At 49.7% G+C, this 22,081-nt stretch overlaps 1 protein-coding gene across 2 annotated transcripts in view; it reads right to left on the bottom strand.

Moving 5' to 3' along the window:
* The window catches only part of USP5 (ubiquitin specific peptidase 5), a 1,083,475-nt gene that overhangs the window by 875,524 nt on the left and 185,870 nt on the right, over nucleotides 1–22,081 (bottom strand). The gene's annotated exons all lie outside the window — the stretch shown is intronic.

Below are 22,081 nucleotides of genomic sequence, written 5' to 3'. Positions count from 1 at the left end.
TCTCATCTCAGCAGGCCTCCCCATCTCCAACACTCTCACTACACCTCTTTCCTGGTCTGACCATGCTCGTGTCCTCTCACCTGGATCTGTTAGTTCCCCTGGCTAAGCCTCTGCCTGCACTGCCAGTCGTATTCTCCATCAGTCGGCCAATGAAGCGAATATCAGTTGCCACTTTTATTCCCCCTCTACCACTCCTACCGTTGACTCCCACACGGACTCTACCCTTGCTAATCTTCACCTCTCTATCACCAACACCATGGACATCCTTGTAATGATAATCTGCACGAAGCCTGCCTCCAAGCTCAACACCTTGTATGACTTTGACCTGGCCTCTCTGAAACACAAGTGCAGAGTTGCTGAGAGGAAGTGTCAGGCTTCAGGCACATCCTCTGACAGAATGGCCTGCTACCTGCTCCAAAGGCAATACAGACTCTCCATCCGCTTGAAGAAGAGGGCCCATATCCAAGCCACATCTCTGGGGCCACTAACACGGGCAAACTGTTTAAAATCTGAACTCACCAATCCTACTGCAGTCTCTACTTCTCCCCAATCATCCCTGACCATCTGTACTTCACTGGCCTCCCACTTCTTAACCAAACTCAGGACATACAATCCCCACTCTCCTCTACACCATTCCCTCCTTTCTCCCCAGCACTCAGACCTCCCTTGCCCCCCCCTTCCCTCCTACTCTCTTCTTTCTCACCCATAGCACCGGATGAGGTCTCCAGACAGGTCCTCTCTATGAAGGTCTCCTCCAAACAGGTGCTACCCTCCTCCTGCCGAACTTTCAAAGACAACATTGCCTCCCTCGATCCAGCCTTGGCAGATTTCTGTAATAACGCATTTGCCACTAGCTCCTTCCCGCTACCCTTCAAGCACTCCCTTATGCATCCTCTCCTCAAAAAACCCTCTGCCGACCGCTACTGCCCTGCTACCTAGGGTCCTATCTCTATTACCCCCTTCCTGGGCAAACGCCTGGAGAAGCTTGTAGTCTCCCAACTGAAACAGCATAGTGAATATGTTGGCTGTCTCCACGACCACCAGTCTGGTTTCAGAGCAGGCAGAGGCAAGGAAACTGCTCTCAAGAACACTTGTGATGACTTGCTCTCAAATCTCGATTCCAAATCTCCATCCATTCTTATCCTTCTGGAGCTTTCCTCTGCCTTCGACGCGGTCAATCATTCCACCCTAAAAAATCAGCTCCCTTTTCTTTCCCCCCCATCACACTCTATCTGTGGCGTGCCTCAAGGCTATATCCTGCCGCTGTGGCTCTTCAATATCTACCTTGCCCCTCTGGCCCACCTGAGCTCCTCCTTCTTGCCTAATTTCCAATGTTATGCAGATGAAACGCAGCTCTCCTTCAAGCTACCCTCCACTGCCTCCTCTTCCTCCTCTCTCATCACTGACTGCCTGACTGCTAATCAGGCATGGTGTGCTGCCAATGATCTCAGCCTTTATGCCAGTAAGACTGAGATCCTTCTCATTGGGACACCAGCTCCCTCCTACCGTGTGGCCGCCCTCACCCTCAAAGGTGCCATCTTTGACTCCTCTCTCCTCACATTGCGGACCTTGCCAAGAAGGCCCACCATCAGCCTTCTCCCTTTCCTGACCTTCCCCCAGAAACTCACTGTCTCTAGAGCTCCTGTCCTCTCTTGGCTGGACTACTACAAAAGCCCCTTCCTCAATCTTCCTTTATCCTTCCTTCACCCCTTCAACTGATCCAGAATAGGACTGAGACTTATACTTGGCCTAACCCCAGGGACTGCATCTCTCCAGCCCTAAAAATGTCTCCACTGGCTCCCGGTTGCTGCTAGGATCAAGTTCAAGATCCTCTGCATCACCCACAAGGCTTTCTGGGGCCTGGGACCCCACTACATCCAACTCACTCTCCCCAAATACCTCCCTGCTAGTGCCCTTTGGTCTTCTAGCTCAAACTCGCTGCAGAGCAGACGCTTCTCTAAGCAGAGAGTGGGGGTGGGGTAGATCTCTCACCTCCGCAGGAACCACCCTCTGGAATAGTGTCCCTGCTCCTCTCAGGCTTGAGCCACATCACCTCAAGTTCGGGAAGCTCCTAAAGACCCTTCTTTTCTCTTCTTCCGTCACGCTCCTCCTCCCCTGCTAATGCCCCCATCTGTCACAGTGACTGGCTGCCTGGTCTCCCTCTGAGTTCTACAGAGCACCAAGCCACCCCCGCCCAGTCCACCCCCCTTCCTCACACTAAGCATGTGGACCCTCACCACCTGCACCCCATTCAATCCCTGGCACTTTCCCATCGAGCCACCCCTTAGCACTCGCCTAGACCTGTGGTCCTCTCCCCACTCCCCCTTACCGCCCCCTTTCACCCATTACTCCCCTTCCCATCCTAGCTCTTAACATTTAACGCAATCTGCACTCTCCCCACACCCTGCACTTCTTGTTACTGCACTTGCACGATCCAAATGTCACAAGGCCTAGTAGGACCGTTATTGTTATATTTCTCCTTTGTTTGCCCCCCACCCCCTCTTGTTGTCTTGGGGTGCCTTGAAACGCCATTTGTTGTATAGGTGCCTTACAATAGCCAATAAATAAATACAAATAAAATAATATCTGGTATAAAGAGGCGAAGACTTAAGTGTCCAGCTAGACCAAATTTGTTGCAGTTGTAGCTAATGTGTTTGGATGGATAGACGTGCCTGCCTGCTGATGTCCACTCAATAATGCATAATACGTACCTTAGGCTCAGATGGAGCTTAACTTTGATCTCGCTGTTTGGTCAGATTGTTTGTGTGAAAACAGTATGTACTCTCCCGAGCTCTTCTAGGCACTATGGCCAGGCTACCCTCAAAAGTCTACGCGCATTAGACCGGATACCTTAGTACATCTTCTAGGCGGGACAGGCGGGCTACCATAAAATCTAGGGATTATGGGATTCTCTAAAATGCAATAGACAAACTATCCTTTTAGTTTTGCTCTATATCTTCTAGATTCTTTAGTGGGCTACCTTCAAGTTCAACATCAAGGATACTTACATATAGATATTCATTACAATGGCTAATTTATAGATGATCTAAGTGCAATGGATAGGTTATCGTGATATCTATGAACGCAATTGACAGGCTAACATTATAAAGTCCCTTGTGAGTTGGAGGTCATTAAAATTGTCATTTTTCAATTTGGATTAGGTTATTCTAAGAGACAATTATGTCAAGGAATTGAATGAGGTACGAAACGTCAATCTAAGCCACATTTGGTGAATTTGAAAAAATAATTTTAAAGGAACAAAAATAAAAAGGCCAGATTGGGGGGAGGGGGGGTAATCACAAATAATTGATACTTTGCAGTGGACATAAGATTACACCGGTGTATTGAAAATAGGGTTCCTATGAAATAACTAGTGATCAAATGAATATGAATAATCACGAAGCAGTTCATAAATGAGTTAACTAAACTCTTTAGTGAAATGAACTTTTAATGAGATTATAGGATCTCATTAGTTTTTGTGTTTTATTTTCTGTATCCCCTCCTGTTGTGACTCTCCGTTGTCTTGGCTGTTGATTTGCACATTTTTTTTTATAACTCTGTTTATTGGGTTTAAAAAGCATAACAATAACAATAAGCATGAATCATCGGCATACAACAAATGAGAGAGGCACAGCAATATCAAGAGCAAGAGGGACCCCGCAGGGTCAAGGGCCTAGGACAGTTGCAGGACAAGGCAGGCAAATAGTGTTATTCGAGGTGTTGATCTGCATCCATCGGCAGGCTTCAATGAGCATCAAGCCATTTGCCCCATATTTTTTCGAATTTGCGGGGGCAACCCCGTGCTTTATAGATCCAGCGTTCTGAAGCCGCGCATCTGTCCAGTTCATTACTCCAGCGGTTCAGGCACAGCGGGTCTGCAGAACCCCATTTAGCCGCGATAAGTCTCTTGCCTGCCCCTAACGCTATTGACAGGAACATGTTTTCATATTTTGTCAGGTCTACTTCTCCCCAGATTCCTAAGAGTACCATTTTGGGATCCCTAGGGATTGGCGTTGCCAGGGCAGCAGAGATCATATTAATACAGTCCTCCCAGAAAACCTGTAGCACTGGGCAGTCCCATATGATATGGTAGAAGGTGGCTGGCTCAGTTTTGCATCTGATGCATGTCCCACCTTCTAGCCCCACCCAATCTGGCCATTGCAGTACGTGAGTGATAAGAGCGGTGAAGGATTCTCAGTTGTATTAGTCTGAGTTTATTTTCTATCCCGATTTCCCTGGTGGACATTAATGCATCAACCCAGTCTTCCGGCTCCAGTTGGCCCACATCCCTTTCCCACTTTGCTTTGAGCCCGTCGAGCTGTGTAGCCCCGAAAGAGTTGAGGTACTGATGGAGAGTGGAGGTCTCCTTTGAAGGTATGCGTTGCGGGAGGATATTGGTCTCAATGGGAGAGCATGGGGGTATGTTTGTCGTGTCTGGAAATTGGGTGTGGATGGCTTGCGCCAGCTGCACATGCCGAAACCGGTCCATGGCCGCCAGATCAAACTGCACCTGCATGGTCCCGAAGTCCAGGAGGAGACCCTCCTGTATCACATGTGCCAGTGTGTATATCCCTTTTTCGTGCCAGTGACAGAAAGAGCCCATTTTCACCACTTCTGGAAGGAGTGCGTTGTGCCATATAGGTTGGGACAGTGTTGACTTTCCTTTCCAGCCGATCAGTTTGTGTGCCTCCCGCCAAGCTCGACGGATATGAGGCGTCGTCTTGGGTAACTTCGGGAGATGGTTGTGGGTGGCATACAGAGTCTGCAGCGGGGTTAACGGGGTCATGGTCTCTAGTTCGATACGGATGTGTGGTAGTGTGGGGTCTGCATGCATCCAGTCGTTTACCACTCCGATCTGTGTCGCAAGGTAATAAGTACGTATGCAGGGGAGACCGATACCCCCCCCCCCCCAGACCGATCTCTGGAGCGTGTCAAGGGCGGTTCTGGATTGCTTCTCTCCCCATAATAGCGTGCGGAGGTTCCTATCAATAAGTGCAAAGGTTTCCCTGGGGATGGTAAATGGGGCGTTTTGGAGAACGTAAAGGAGTCTGGGGAGGGTCATCATTTTGAATAATGCGGCTCTGCCCATTAGCAATAGGGGGAGTGATTGCCAGTGGGAACTGTCTTTGTTAAATTGCTCTAATACTGGTTGTAGGTTCAGCTGGAGGAACCCGCCAAGTGTCGGATCGAGTTGTATGCCTACATATGTAAATTCCCTGATAGAGTTATGGTATGGGCAGGTCTCAGGAATCGCAGATTCGCCACCCTGGATTGGGAAGTAAATGGTTTTGGTTTCATCCACTGCCCCAGGGACGTGTCGACCACTGCTCCGATGTACTGGAGCCGCTGAGTTGGTGTCAAGTGGAACTTCTTTAAGTTGAGGGAGAAGCCCAGCTTGTGAAGGGAGTGGCAGGTGACGGACAGATGATCCAGGACTTGCTCGGGAGAGCGCACCCTGATCATCCAGGTAGGGGTAGACGTGAATTCCCCATTTCCTGAAATACGCTGCCACCACCACGAGCTTGGTGAACACCCTTCGGGCGGAGGTCAATCCTAATGGCAGGACCCGAAACTGAAAGTGCGAGTCGCCAAACGCAAACCTCAGGTACTTCTTGTGCTTGGGATGGATCGGCACATGAAAGGAAGCGTCCTTGAGGTCAAGAGACACCAACCAGTCCTGAAGTTGAAGGGCCTGGAGGACGAGTAACCATCTTGAACTTGTCCTTCCTGAGGAGCTTGTTCAAACCGCACAAGTCCATGATGGGTCTCAATCCCCAGTCTTTCTTCGAAATCAAAAAATAAAAGGAAATACCATCCCTTGTTCCTCTCCGCTACAGGCACCAGTTCTATGGCGCCCTTCTCCAGCAGGGATTGTATTTCCTGCGCAAGAAGCGGATCCGGACTCTTCAAAGAGAGATTCCCTGGTGGATTGTTGTGAGGCCTCTGCCGGAAAGGAAGACAGTAGCCATAGGCTATGATCTCCAAAACCCACACATCTGAAGTAATGGCACACCACTCTACAAGATGCTCTGACAGCCTTCCCCCCAACCGGCGAACCATGGGACATGGCCTCATGACGGAGCAGAAGTGGCTGCGGCAGTGCCTGAGGGCAAAGAGGCAACTGCCCGAGTGGCTTTGGCACCTCGAGTACCCTGTTTTCCACCTCCTACGGTGGCCCCTTTGACTTGCAGCTCCTCTCGATTTACCAAAGGATGAGTAATATCGAAAGGAACCTCCCCTCCATTGCTGTCCCCTACGACAAAAAGGCGGAGGTTGGCGGACTGCAGTGCTCAACGACTTCGCTGCAGCTTTGGAGGTCTGCAACCTCTCAAGGCTCTAGTCAGTCTTGCTGCCAAAAAGATGTTCACCATCAAAGGACATGTTGAGGGGCCGGGCTTGCACATCCGGAGCAAACCCCGACTTCCACAACCACGCAAACCTGCGCATTATGGTGCTCGCCGCCATGGACCGGCTGACACAATCTGCCATGTCCAGACCCGACTGAACAGACTCACACATGGCATCCTTGCCATCCTGCACAATAGCAAGAAAACCATCCATTTCCTCCCCTTCAGGAATATGTTCAGCCGCTAACGAAATACAGTCCCACAAAGTGTGCGTGAAACGTGACAAGGCACACATGGAGTTGCCTGCCTATAAAGCCATACCCCCTGAAGAAAACACTTTCTTAGCCTAGCCATCAAAGCGCTTGTCGTCCCCATCAGGAGGGATGGTATGGTACGACGCCTGCTTTGCTGGGGCCATAGCCGTCTGCACCACCAAACTCTCCGGAGTGGGGTGCGTGGTCAAGTAGCAGGGGTCGCTACTGGCTGGGTGGTATTTTCGCGGCAAAGACTTGCGCACTGCCGGGAGACTCTCCGGAGCAGTCCAAGCTGCTGCCACCCTTATCTGCAAGGCCATATGTACCGGGTCAGTTGGTGGACCTTGGTCGAGGATATCCGTCAGGTCATCCTGCAGAACATCCATAGGTGGTGGCGACCACCCCAAGTATTCCGTGACCCTCGACATAAGGCGCCGGTACGAGGACTCGGCATGGGTGCCAGGCTCAGGCCTACAGAACTCCACCTCCGGAGAGGTGTCCAGACCACTGGCATCGTGCAACGACTGATGCAGGTCTTCAATCTGGCTATGACCAGACAAAATCTTGTCAGGCACCTCCTCAGGAACCATACCTTCCTCAGACCCTTCATCCACCTCAGAAATATAATCCAGAGGCTGGAATGAGGGCACAGAAAAAGGGACAAAGACATTCTTAGCCTTAGCCAGAGTCTTTCTAGGGGGTTCCACTGTGCCACGGGTACCTCTGGCAAAGTAGCCTCGAAAGGCGTCGAGGGTGTCGATGCAATCGATGCAATCAGCGTCGAGCGTGGCGCAGGCGGCTCCGACACAGTCCTCGAGGGCGTAGCCCCGTGCGTATCCTTCGTCAGCCTGAGCGCCGATGGAGTCGACCGCTTCCTCGAAAGCGGAGCATCGAGAGAGTCCCTCGACGACCTCGGCACCGATGTCTTCTTCGAAAACCTCACAGGCTCCGAGGGTGTCGAGGACCGGGACCTGGAACGGGCATGTCTAGAGCGACGACCGCTCGAGTCCGAAGTCGTGCGAGCGGTGTCTCTAGCACGGTCGCGGCCGGCGTCTTTCGAGGGCGTGGGTGGACCGGAGCCCTGAGACTGAAAAATCGCCATCATCTCCTGCTGAAATGAATCCCATTCCGCAGGAGTGGAATGCTTGTTGGGACAAGCTACCCGCCGACGGGCGGAGTCCTCGGATGAGGACGGGGAAGGCGACTGTTGCCGGCGCTTCCGCGAGTGCCTCGAAGAGGCAGAGGAATGGCGGGACCTACTCCTGGACTGAGACCCCCTGGACTTACGCCGCCGATGCGGAGAGTCACCCCTCGAATCATCAGTCGAAAGCCCAGTGGATCTCGACTTCCGGGGCTTGGTCACCTTACCTACAGAAAGCTTCTTTTTACACTCCTGCAAGGCCTTCGATGTAAGCGACTGGCAGTCTACACAGTCATCCGTGTCGTGGTCCTCACCGAGGCACCAGAGGCAGGCGTTGTGCGAATCCATCAACGTCATCTGGGACCCGCAGTCGCGACACTTCTTAGAACCCGGCCACGGGATGGAAGAAGACGAAGACATCAAGGAAATCTTCACAACGAACAGGTTCGAAGAACCGAAAGAACAGAACTCAGAAGAACCGAGGTGCGCCGAGATCTCCAAAGCGAACACTTTCGCGGAAAAAACGGAACTCAGACTACGGGCGTCGTGCATCCTACTTCTAACATCCAGTGACGTTGGCTCGACAGAGGCCCTCGAGGACAGTGTATCAACGTCATCGACGCAGGCGCCGAAAATTTTCAGAAGCAGCACTGCTGTGGTGATTACTGTCATTGATACGGAATACGTCGGAGGACCCAATCCCCTAGAAGAACAAGTTACTTACCAACTAGTAACATTCTTTTGACTGGATGTTCCTCCAACGTATTCCACATCTTTGACATGTAATGTCCACAGTGGTGCTGCTTCGGAAAAATGTTGGCATAGGGTGTCCTGCATTGATGGCGTCGGGTCGATGTCCGTCGAAGGCCTCAGTCGAGGGTGACATCATCGGATGTTATAAGTTGGACACACGGCACCCGTAGCCTCCGTTCATGTTTTTTCTCTCCACAACGTGTGCCATAACTGCACACCAAGCCTCCATGACTGCACATAGCCTTGTGGGAACGAAAGCTGCAATAGCATAGGAAATTCTTCAGAGGGGCAGGCTGGGAGGGCAATGTGGAATACGTTTATTCCACAATGAGGAACAACCAGTCAAAATAACATTACCAGTTGGTAAGTAACTTGTTCTTCGAATGGATTGTGTCCTCCAACGTATTATACATCTTTGACAGACTCCCAAAGCAGTATCAGTGAACGGAGGAGGGAGAAGAATTTGGATATACCCAATCAGATGGCAGAATAGAGCACTGCTTTACCAAAGGCCATAACTTGACCATGTAAAGTACCCAGGGAGTAATGCTTGACAAAGGTGTGGATGGAAGATCACGTTGCAGCATCACAAATGTTCTTAACAGGAACTCCCTGTTGTAGGGCCATGGATGTAGCCACGACCCTGGTGAAGTGAGCTCGCAAACCCTCAGGAGGGTCCTTGCCAGCCAGTCTAACATTCAGCAATGGTGAGGATAATACACCTGGACAAGGTCTGTTTAGTAACAGCCTGGCCCAATCGGTGTCCAGTGTATCCGACAAAAAGTTGGTCATCCACTCTGACCCCGGACATCCTATGAATATAAAAGCTCAAAGCTCTCCTAGGGGGCTGCTGTTGAGCAGCCGTCGGATGAAGTCGTAGCCTTTCACTGCTCCGTCTGTGCTGCCCAAATCCTGCAACCATCTGTATTTTGGGAAGAATAAACCCCACGGAGACCCGATTGGTGGGGAGGGGAGAGTGCATACGTTATCCCCTCGAAATCCCAGAGAAAATCGGAGCTGCCTTGCACCAGAATCACCGTCAGCTACTTACTGCGAGCCCGCTGCTCTCATTGGGCATACAAGCGCCACTGGGCTGCTGCGACTGAAAGGATGAGGCTCCCTGCAATTCTTCACTCCAGTGTGGGTCCCTTCCTGACCCACCCGTTCCTCACGGGGCCGATGCGGGGATACTCTGGCCTCCAATAACTGCAGTGTACTGCCCGAGAGGTGCACGGCCTGCCTGTTAGAGGCCTGCCACCCGACGGGCGTCCCGGCATTGCGGACCTGGTCGGGCACAGAGTCATTCCCGAGCTGCGGAGGCGCCGCGGGGAAACATCTGTCCTCTTCCCCTCTGGAGCGGTAGAGAGCGTGGACCGCGTGTGAGGAGAAGAGCGGAGGACATCAGGGCACACCATATACATACGCCGGAACAGACTTGCAAGGCACCTCTCAAACAACGTGCCTTCTGAGGAAATGCACCATACATGTAAGAGGAGATCCATGGGGGCCTGAGTGGGGACGCGCGGCCCCGGGGTTGTGGCGGCCTGTGAATTCCGGGGCCCTGGTGGTCAGTGTGTGCCCCCCACCCACTGGTGCCCAACAGCAGAACGGCGCCACCTTGCTCTGCTAGCGGGCAGAAAACCCTCCCTGCCTACGGAGATACAGATTAACCACATCCAGGACTGACAGCCATTAGAAACACCCAACAACCATCTGGAGGCACGTAGGAGGTACTGATAAGTGCGGGTGCCATGGGGGACGGGTGAGACAGGGCCCCGGGGCCACACTGGGACCCAGCTTGGTCGCATACTGGGAATAACTGCTAACGGCGGGTCCAGCCCTCCCCTTGGCTCATTAGCGCGACCATGCCATCAGGTCACAGAGCGCAAGCTCTGGCGCTGTGATAACCCACTTACCTCTACATATCCTGGAGTGGTGACCACCCGTTCTGGTATTTTGCCGAGTTCCTCACATCGACTTTGGGACTAACAGGACGTGCGTCCCCGGACCAGCCCACCACATTGACTCTGATGGGGAGACATATGCTCTGCAAAGCGCCCGCACAGAACAAAATGTACAGATACATCATGTCCGTCCTGGTGAAGGCCCCGAACTCCATTGAACACGCTGAAAAGGGCCCCTCAACTAGCGAAACAAATCAAACTCGTCACTCACAGACATTATGGCGGCCATTGGCGTACCAGAACGTCAGTGGAGATGAACATCAGAGGTCTTGTCTCTGAAGTCTCCTTCCTCTGGCAAGTCCTGATGAACCTAACATCTCGAGTGGGAGAAACGGAGCGGAGGATCTCAGATACCAAAGATACAGTTAAGCAGCTGGAGGACCGTTGGGTACATGTGGAGAAGAAGCTTGCCACCCTTGAGGCCCGAGCAGAAAACATCGAAAGCAGATCATGGCTCAATAACGTTCGCATCTTGGAGCTTTCGGAACGAGAAGGACCGTCCATGGAGCTTTCCTGGAGGGATGGCTTTCGGACCTTATGGCCCCCCCAAAAAAAAAAAAAACTTCTCTATTGAGAGGGCGCATAGGATTCCAACCGGCAGACCAGTACCCAGAGCCCCTCCTCTCACTGGGATTGCTAGGCTCATGAATTATACTACAGGGACACAATCCTCCATATGGCACGCGCAAAAGGCCCGATCACCTACAACGGGAACCGGATTTGGTGCTTTCCTGATAACACACGAGAAGTTCAGAAAGCCTGTCAGTCCTATGACTCTGTCTTTCCTGCCACTCTCAAGCTACACCATAACAACACTGTCTATGTGTTCCATCACCCGTGGAAAGCCTGGGAGTGGCTTGAGATGCAGGTTCTATCCTCCCCACGCTCGAGAGATCACACACCGCAATAAGGGAATGTCCGAAACAGCCTGGACCGGGGCCAAACGCCCATACCGAGCATGGACAGTGCGGAGGACAACTCACCTGGCAACGCAGAAAAGACTGGAGGACCAAAGAGGTGCCATGCGACGCATAATTAATTTGGACCGCTTTTTTGGGGGGAGTCCCTACTTGTCTCTCCACTCTCCCCTCCTCCAAACCACTGTACACCCAATTTAGAGGGGAAACTGAATCCAAAACTGGGCAGCACAGAACAGGAATGAGGTGTAGTGAACTAGCCCCCAGGGAGTTCCCCAAATACATTTTTATTGTTTTTGGTTTTATATGTTAGGGCAACAGATGCTTCTGGTTGGGGGGGAGGGCGAGTACAGGGCGGGGGAGTTCACGAGAGGTGGTTACTAAGTCCTGTGGAATTGAAATGTACAATATCCTTCTCTGTTGGTGCTGGTTGCGCAGGGGTGTTAGTTTTGGGGTGTGGAACATCCAAAATGTTCCGGTTTATGATACACTGTTATATGGCAGCGGTGGGACTGATTTGGTGGATGCACTGGGTACCGGGGTGGGAGGGGACTCTTGTGGGGGCTGGGAGGTCTGCAGGACACATGATCCTCCCTAAAATCAGAAAGAAATGATCGCTAGTGGGTTACAAACTGGTCAGTTGTCCTTCTTGACCTGGAATGTTAATGGCCTCGGCTCTAGTGTCAAATGGAAGTTATTGCTCCAATATCTCAACCGGCACTCCCCAGATGTTGCCTTCCTCACGAGACACATCTGCTCGGAACAGATTGCGGCTTATTCAAAAGATCTAAATACCTGCGCACATAAAAGGCAGGATTCTGCAAGAGTGCCAGGGCTACAATGACACTCATTCATAAACGCATCCCCTTCCAGATCAAAAAAGTGCGGACTGTCCCTTGCGGTTGATTTGTAGTAGTGGTTGAGGATCTGTGGGGAGAACAATGGGGCCTCATCGCAGCTTACGCCCCCCCCCCCACACTCCGAAATGACGGGGTTGTCGGACACCTGGAGGGCTCTGCACACCACTGACTCAGTTTTTGTTTTATTCCAATGCGCACAATACTCTCTCCAGGATTGATTACATTTTCATCCCTCGAAACATGTCCCACAGACTCATGTCCACAATCCACCTGGCCAGAGGGATCTCGGACCATTCTTCCCTGTTAATAACCTTAAAAGGCACACGACAGAAACTGGACGTCTCCTGGTGCCTGAACACTTATTCCTTGGGGCTCCCCGAAATTGTTGATGGGCTCATGAATAAATCCAGCTAATATCTTGAGCTAAACTAAGACTCTGTAGATTACCCGATCACGCTTTGGGAGGCTTATAAAATGGTCCTTCGTGGAGAAGCCATCTCTTTGGTGATGGCTCACAGGAGGAATCATACCCAGGAGATCGTAGAGGCAGAAAGACAGGTGTCCGAACGAGAGTCACAGTTCCTGGAACTGGGCACAAAAGCCTTGCAAGAAGCTTTGGTAATGGTACAGGAGACCTTACGGAATATAGCTCTAGATAATGCTCGGACAGCCCACTGGTCAATCCGGAGCCAGATTTAGGAACGAGGGAACAAGGCGGGGAAACATTAGCCTGGCTGGAGAGACAGGAACAAAGCAAGTGTCGGGTACAAGCTATTCGGTCGCCCGGCAGGGATCTGTTGATGGCAGACTCCGACATTGCGGAGGCCATCTCTTAACTACTATGAGCATCTCTAGTCCCACCCCCCCCGCATAGAAAGCCCCACGCCCAACCACCCCAATTTCCTGGACTTGATAGAACTCCCGCGTCTCACAGCGCAGCAGAGGGAACTACTTGAACCCGAGATCACAGTAAACGAAATGCAAACTGCTTTGGCGCAGCTACCAAATGGGAAGACCCCAGGCCCTAATGGCTTTCCAGTGGAACCTTGGAAGCACCTTGGCGGCTCACTACTTACACATATGCATAATATGTTCCTTCGGAGATAAGAAATAGGCGCCCTGGATCACAGTGCCTCCCATAGGCCTATTTCGCTGATAAATGGGGAAGCAAAGATCCTTGCTCAAGTCCTCGTCAATAGACTACTGGAAGTGATTGAATCCCTCGTCCAGCCGGACCAGTGTGGATTCATGCCCAATAAGTCCACCCGCATGAAGTTACATAGGATCCAACTTGCCTTAGATCGAGTCTCAGATATATCGGGACCGCTAGCCTTACTGTCGGTCGATTTCGAAAAAGCATTCGACTCCGTTGGGTGGGAGGCCCAGTGGGACATCATAAGACGAATGAAGTTGGGTGAGGCGTCATCTCCTGGACCAAGCTCCTACATGAATCCCCTGTAGCGACCGTGAGAATGAACGGTAGGTAGGTCATCCAGGAAGTTCTTGTTGGGTCGCAGGACTAGGCAGGGCTGCCCTTTTTCTCCCCTGTTATTTCTCCTTGCAATAGAGCCACTGGCGATCAAACTTCGAACTGATAAAAACTGGACGGGATTTGCCTGGCCGGGGGGAGGACCGACTCTCACTATATGCAGATGATATCATTTATTTTAGTAATCCTGCATTCTCATGCCCAATCGTGTCCCGGACCCTCATCGAATACCGTCGAGTTTATAATCACAAAACGGTGTATTTCCCTATTCAAGGGGGTGAGGCAGCAATTCCTGAACCCTGTCCGTATTCGGTCTTCATCCTCGTCTTCACATACCTAGGCATACAAATTAGTGCACACCTAAACGTCCAGCCAGTGCTCAACTGACTTGCTGGGGATATCTCCCACTGGTAGTCTTTATCACTGTCATTAATGGGCAGGGCTGTGCGGTTTAAGATGATGCTTCCAAGACTCATGTTGTGCACGCCACTTCCCATCCCTCCAAACGGAAATTCCAAAAGCAAATTAAACCCAAACTCCAGCTCCAGCTACCAACTGGAAACACGTCCCCCAAACAATACCAAAACCTAATGGAATTCCAACACGAGTTGGAACTCAAACAGCCCCTCCACTCCACTCCACTCCACTCCACTCCACTCCCTCCTTATTACCACAAAACCTAGATGAAACTACACGAAGCAAATGCGAATACCAGAACACGTACTCCACCAAAAGTAGGTCAACGCACATTAACCAACAGTGGCACTAACAGCTGTAACCAACAACCATCACAACCTACAACCACCACCAAAACCCACAGAATCTGGCCGGCGTCCTATAACACAGAGCACTGTAACCAACAGTGACTAACCAAAATACGGAACCCACCCTGCATTCTATAAAACACAAACACCATGCACAGAAGAATCCACCCAGCCATTCTGCAAAGCCAGCCACAACAGCGGTACCAACGGCTGGCAAAAATGACCACACACTGTAACCAACAGTGTCACAAACTACCAACACCGCCGTACAGGATGCACCTGGCATCCTGCAATACCACACACTGTAATAAACAGTTTCACAAACCCTCACCAACACCACTGCCATGCACTGTAACCGACAGTCTCATAAAAACTCACCACACACTGTACAGGACCACACAGCATCCCATAATACCACACACTGCAACCAACAGTGAAAACTAGACCACAGCTGTAACCAACAGCCGACACTCTTCACGATTTCCTACGACAGTTGACTGCCCTCAGACCATGCCATCTCATGGCCCAGTAGAATACAAACACACATTTGACGAGTTGACATGGCTAAACGAGAGGGAGATAGTACAGTACTGGCTACATTGTGTAACAACAAAGAAGGAAGGAAAACATGAAGGCTATATTGTGTCTTTATTGACTTGACAAGTGCCTTTGACTTGGTCAATAGAGAACGATTATGGTCTAAGTTTGCCATTAGGGGGGGCCCGATTCCTTTGATTAATATTCTAGCCTCCCTCCATGAGTGTAATACCGTGAAAGTTAGATTAAATACTGAGGGGCACCTTTCAAAACAAATCCCTGTTGGTAGAGGGGTGAGACAGGGATGCATTATTGCTCCCTTTCTCTTTAATTTCTATCTAGCAGACTTTGGACAGGAAGTCGATTCTGCAGGGTTAGGGAGCGTTAAATCGGCTCCAGGGCCATTAAATGGCTAATGTATGAGGACGATGTCGTCCTCATGGATAAAACATCTTTGGGCCTGAATTTCTACCCCATCCCATAAATTCAGTGACTACTCATTAATTTTCTGTAGCCCGCATCAGCATGTTCTGCTGGGTCCGGTTTATCAAATTCGTATTCTGGAGAGGTATCCAGACCACTTGCTAATTGGAAGCATTCATGTAAATCTTGTATCTTAGATTGAGGGTCAACTAACTCCTCAAGGACAGGTCTTGTGCCAAACTTAACACCTCTTCATCTGCTGATGACTTTCCCTCATATATGGATGACATGGGGCCTCATTCCGAGTGGGGCGGTAAGGGATACCAGGCACCTGTAAGGAGACCAGTGCCGGTAATCCCTTTCCGCTCTACTACCAGTTCCCTTAGCGGATCCCTCCTTTAACGCCTGGTCTGACCAGGCGTTATGGACGGGACCCGTTAAGGGAATTCGGAGCCAATAACGGTACCGCAAATTGCGGTACCGTTATTAGCGCCTTCCCCATTCCCACTGAGCCCTATGGGGGCTCAAATGGGAATGGGGAATGCCTTTTTCAATGGGGACTTACCGGTCCCGCAAAGGTCGGACTACACCGGTATGTCCCTATTGAACCATACCGGTGCCGGACCCGTTATTGGAGGCAGTCATGGTGCAAATAGCACCATGACTACCTCCAATCTCGGAATGAGGCTCATGGTCCTAAAAAAATCATGTCTACTTTCAGGATGAAAAACCTTTTCAGGTAGTGTAAGTTTTTCCAATGGTATAGGCATGGGCATCGACAAAATCGTCGATGGCATTGATGCTGTAGCAACAACCTTCGATATTGTCGAGGTAGCTTTCGATGCCCTCAACGGAATCATCGAGGGAATTGTGGAGACCATCGACACTGTCGAAGAAGCCTTCGAAGATGTCGACTGTATACACGTAGTGACCTTTTTAGGTTGAGTAGTCGACTCCTTGTACTCGATTACTGATGATTTCAAGGGTGTTTTCGATGCCGACCTCGATGACGCAGGAGAGACTGACGTCATTTTGTTTCATTCTACCTCCAGTTTATGCACCGGTAAGTTTTTTTCATGAGTTGTCCGGAAAGAGTGCCTGGAGGACGCCCTCGACCACGTTTCTCGTGAGCAGGGGCATGGTTTTCTTTAGACTTTTTTGAGGGGGTCTGGACTGCGTTCTCAAACATTTTTAAACACAGAAGCTCTAAATGCTTCCCACATCCTTGGGGAGTCATGTTTTGACGGGCATGTTATCACTTCCTCAGATGACGTCGAGGAAGAAGAAGAGGGAGATCGGTGCTGTCTTTTTTCCGTCTTTTTGGAGGACGAAGAACAACACTTCCCGGATCTGCTCCTCGACCTATATTTTTTATGGTGTTTTACCGAAGACTCAGCCGAGTCTTTTCTCCCCTTCGCAGAGGACTTCAATGAACCCTCCCACATCGCCAGTTTACCTCTATGTTCTTTTAAGGCCTTATGGGTCATCGACTGACAAGAACCGCAGTCATCAATACAGTGGTCGGAACCGAGGCACCAGAGGCAATTTTTGTGTGGATCAGTCAACAACATTTTCTTTCCACATTTCTGGCATTTCTTAAATCCTGTCTTGGGTGTGGAAGGGTTTGATGAAAATGACATTTTTCTCACGAAAAAAACTGAAGCGCCGTTTGTAACGATCCGAAGCGAAGCTAACGGAAAAACGGAAATGAGGCCAACGGGCGCGCTCGAGGCATTTATACAGCGGATGACGTCGGTGCTCGACGGATGCCGCCGAGGGACATCGGCGCCGTGGCCTCGAGTAGAGCGTCCTCTAGTGGAGAGAGAGAACATTTTTGCCGGAGCAGCAAAGCTGAAGGTAAGGATATATCTAAGATGAGGAATACGTGGGAGGGCACAATCCATTCGAATGAGCAGGTCATGAAACTTCTCTAACAATTAACATGATAAGAGTGTTACAAGAGACTGGGTTTATTCTGTTAAAATACTGCGAAAGAACTCATTAGCCCTCTGCTATATTCCAGCTGCTCAGGAATGTATGATTAGTAATGTGGGATTCGAGAATTCTTTTTCCCCTTTTGTTCTTTTTTACGTTTTCTTTTGTAGAATTAGAAATGAAATGTTTATGTGGATGTACTTACATTTTAATGATTTGTAACTTTATATATGGATTTTGATTTGAGAAATTGTTTTGTGAAAAACCAAAATTTGCTTGTATCGCAAATAAAAAAAATAAAACTTCAATACAACCTAAACCCTTCACACACGCCAATACGTGGCCAAAACTCACAATTAAGAGCAAGAACAAACCAATACCAAAAACTGGAAGAAAATGTAAAACAATATGTTATAATTGTAATGGAACATTGGACGTAGCCCTGGACTGGCAAAGATGGCCTGGAGATGTGGGAAGAGGGCATACGGGTAGCGAGTGTGTTCCCAACGGTAGATAAGGAAGAGTGGGACAGGGAGTGTGCAGTGGATCCTGTTTTGAAGAGGATTAAGGGAGGGATGAGGAGCGGTGTGCTGGGGTTCGTTGACATAGTTCTAAGCAAAGGGTATGAGCATGTGTGGCACGAGTTATATGAAGGCCTGTGGGGCATCGCAAGAGGTCAGAAGCTAGTCCCGCTGTGCAGTTTAAGGTCCAGGCTAATGAATTTGGCGCATGAGGACCATTTAGGAAGGTCTTTAACTAAGAGGAGGCTAAGGGTATTATACTGGTGGCCCGGCATGGATGAGATGTGGAAGGTGTGGTGAAGGAGTGCATTGCATGCGTCGTTAGTGACAAAACAAACCCCCACCCCCAAGGTCCAGCCGATGTACCCGGTAGAAATTGCTGGAGAGGTTTGATCCAAGGTAACAGTGGATATCATGGGGCCCATGGATGCTCTTGTGGTGGTCTAAGATTTATAGTGGTATTGGTGGACTACACCTCGCGCTGGGTAGAAGCGACCACATTGGAGACCGTAACGGTTGGAAAAAGTGGTAGCTTTCCTGAGCAAGACATTTGATAGGGAAGGGGTACCGGCCAGTCTAGTGATGGATAATGGTGTACCGTTTGTTGCAGGTCTCATGCAGGAATTCTTGAAGGAGTTAGCGATACGCCATCACAGGACCGCCCTGTATAATCCATCCGCTAACGGGTTAGTAGAAAGAATGAATCGATACATCAAGGGTGCGATACAATTGGCTTTGTCGAACGGTTTGAGTTAGACTGATGCTTTATCGGAGGCTTTGTCGTCTTATAGGCACACACCGTTGCTCAGAACGGGTTGTTCTCCGTTCGAACTCATGAGGGGCAGGAAACCAAGGTCAAAGTTGAGAGTTGCTGCATTGGGAGGAGGAGTCAGTTCTGAAGTGGACATGGTAGATGTGTTGAGAAGGGTGCGATTGAAAGAGGAGGGAACAAGGGAGGCAAATTTGGGAATGAAGCCCTTGGTGGTGTCGGTGGGTGACATGCAGGTAAAGAATCCCAGATTTGTGCCCAAAGGGGCTAGTGTATATATGGTGCCCACCTGGTAGTGAAGGTAGGAAGAGGATAAGTGGTGTTGGATGATTGTTCTAAATTGAGTAACAGGAGGGTAGTGGTGGTGGAGAAAGGGTTTGAGAGAAGACCCGTTATCTCTGATGCAAAGGGCAAGGGGCGAGATTTTTAATATTCGCAGTTCGGCCAGCAGCAGGACAGATGTTGGTGCAGCAAGTTTGTGTGCAAGGAGAGTCAGTAGTGAGGATGGTGTGCCATGAGGCAATGTGTTCGGTGATGTTCAGGACGCGTAAGAGAGTAGTTTTCTGTTCACGGCAGAGAGTGCAGGATGTTCAGGTCGCGCCAAAGATGAATGTCGGCGATGGTGGTGGGAGTCACCCCACAAGAATTAAAGTGCCTCCAGTTAGGTTCATGGATTACGTGATGGAACGTTCTGAGCATTGAACTGTGCGCGGGGTAGTTGGGTGTGTGGGTGGGGTGCCTAATGCGCTAATGTGTGTGATGTTTGGCCAGGAGTCAAGTTATAATTCCGTTGTTGTTAATTTTAGATGTTTTCATTGTTTAGTTTTCTTGTGGGGGGGGGAAGAAGTGTTGTAATTGTAATGGAACCTTGGACGTAGGCCTGGACTGTATCTACATCCAAGGTTCCACATTCTTGTCAGTTGTCGGCTGGTGGAGTGACCTGCTGGGTGCTGGGGGTTTGTCCACAGTAAAGCACCATTGAAAGTAGGAGTTTTTCCAAACCCCAAGAATTTAATAAAGGTTTTGAAACTTTTAGCTCTTGTATCAGTGTCATACTTGTGATAACATGCCTCCCTTACAGTCCGCCTTTGTATTGGTGCAGTGTGAATAAAATTGTAACCTGGTGCGATATTACCACGGGTTAAGCAGTACCCCATATCTAGAGAGGCGAACAAGGGAATTTAATGAGACCATTATGGCGTTGTTGAAGCAAGACATAATACAACCTTCTGTTTCCCCATGTAACATGGCCATCTACCCTGTGAAGAAAGCAAAGGGGTACATTTGGAGAATGATTCAGGATTTGTGCCCCCTCAATAATATTGTGAGGTGGAATTTCCGGTGGTACAAAATCCTGCCACCATTCTCTGTAATATCCCTACTGGGTCAACACACTTCATTGTGATTGATTTGAAGAATGCATTTTCTTCGGCCACCTTACACCTTGATTCTCAGTATCTCACAGTATTTACGCATCGTGGTCAGAGATTCGAGCACACGAGGTTGCCCCAGGGGTACTGTGAATCTCACAGTATTTTTAACAGGGTGGTTCAAATGGATTTCGGGAATTTACATGTGTCCAGTACAGTAATCCAGTACGTGGCAAATTTGCTAGTCTGTAGCACTTCAGAAGAGCAGTGTCAAGGAGATTCAATAACGCTCCTCACCCTGCTTGCAGAGAAGGGGTACTAACTGGACAAAGGAAAATTACAGTACTGCCACACAGAGGTAGTGTATTTGGGGCAAGTGATATCGCCCACAGGAAGGAAGGTAATGCCAGAGAGTCACTGCAGTTCAGAATACGCCTCAGCCAGTCACTGTGAAACAAATGCAGCAGTTTTAAAGACTCTGTTACTATTGTAGAGCGTGGATCTTTGACTGCTCTAGTTACGTGAGGCCCTTACTGGAGGAACTTAAGGAAGCTCAAAAGGTGAAGGGTCCGATAGAATGGTCTTAAGAAATGTTAATTTGCTTTCAGGAACTCAAGGCGGCGATCAGCAATGCTCTGGTCTTGGCGACCCCAAAATACAAGAAACCATTTCATTTGTTCTCCCATTCGAACAGGCAGATGACAGCGGTCCTGACCCAGCAAACTTTGCTGGGCCATAAACTTTTAGCATACTACAGCAGACTCCTAGACCAAGTGATGCATGACAGTTCCCTTGTGAGCAAGCTTTAGTGGCAGCAGCTTTTGCAATTCAAAGGTCTTCAACCATTATGAGGGGTTGCCCGCTGACATTGTACGTGGAGCGTGCGATCTCTGTGATCTTGGAAAAGTCCAAGTCGATCTTGTCGACCCAAAGAGAGTTGAGGTATGAAGTTATTTTGTCGAATGCATCAATACATCCCATACGGTGTCACCTAGTCAATTGTGAGACATTTGTAGCCGAGCCAGTGAAACCTGATATTGTGCAACATATGAGGCATAAGAGGAAGAGAGGACGAGTGTGAATGACGATGCCTTGGAAGGAGGTGAGGTACTTATTGTTTATGGGTCCTCAACAATTAATCGGGACACTGGTGAGAGGCATACGGGTGCAACCATTGTGAGCCTTGTGGATGGGGAATGCCAGGTCACACTGAAGAAACGGTTGTCTTCGCATTACTCCACGCAAGCAGAGGAACTAGTGGCACTTAGAGGCGCTAGAAATTAGTAAGGCGAAGGTAGTCATTTTTCCTGACTCTGCTTATGCAATCTCCATTGTGCATTCTGGGTTATCAAGGTGGCAGAGAAGAAGGTTCATGAGATTTAACAGGACCCCTGTCCAGTATACTGTGCTACTATCGAGACTAATTAAAGTGCAAACACGGTCCACAGAAGTAGGGATAGTGAAGTGCGCTACGCACACTAATCGTACTAACTCTATAGCACTTAGAAACGATGCCGCAGACAGGGCGCAAAGGAGGCCGCACACTTGCCATTTACGTATACCCAGAAAATGGAAACTGTGTCCCAGCAGGTACAGTTGCCAGCCCAAAATACTACAGTTCTGGTGCTTCAAAATCATAGAAATGCAAGGGAAAGCACTTGAAAGGCACAGGAACTTTGGGCGAATAGAGGATGTGCCCTCTCGCCTATGGATTTGCTGTGGAGACGGGAACTGGGAAGGTAGTAATGCCTGTAGAACTGCTCCTTGTGGCTCTTGTGTAACTACACTTCCCATTGCACACTTCTCGGTGACAAACTGCAGCAGGGCTCCTGGAGGGATGGTGTTTTACCAAACCACCAGGACAGTTAAGTAAATTTGTAGGGAACATGATAGTTTGCAAGGAATGCAATCCTGAAACCACAATGAGGTCAGTAAGGTGGGTTTTGCAGAGGCCCTCTGGGCCAGTTCGAGAGCTCCACATAGACTTTGTTGATATGCTTACAAGATGTACTGGTATCTTATGATTGTTTGTCCATT

This window comes from Ambystoma mexicanum, chromosome 3p, assembly GCF_040938575.1.
Source record: "Ambystoma mexicanum isolate Mex_15411 chromosome 3p, UKY_AmexF1_1, whole genome shotgun sequence".
Classification (NCBI taxonomy): Eukaryota; Metazoa; Chordata; class Amphibia; order Caudata; family Ambystomatidae; genus Ambystoma; species Ambystoma mexicanum.
The sequence above is the reverse complement of the archived record's forward strand: the minus strand, read 5'-3'. Positions and strand labels throughout refer to the sequence as shown.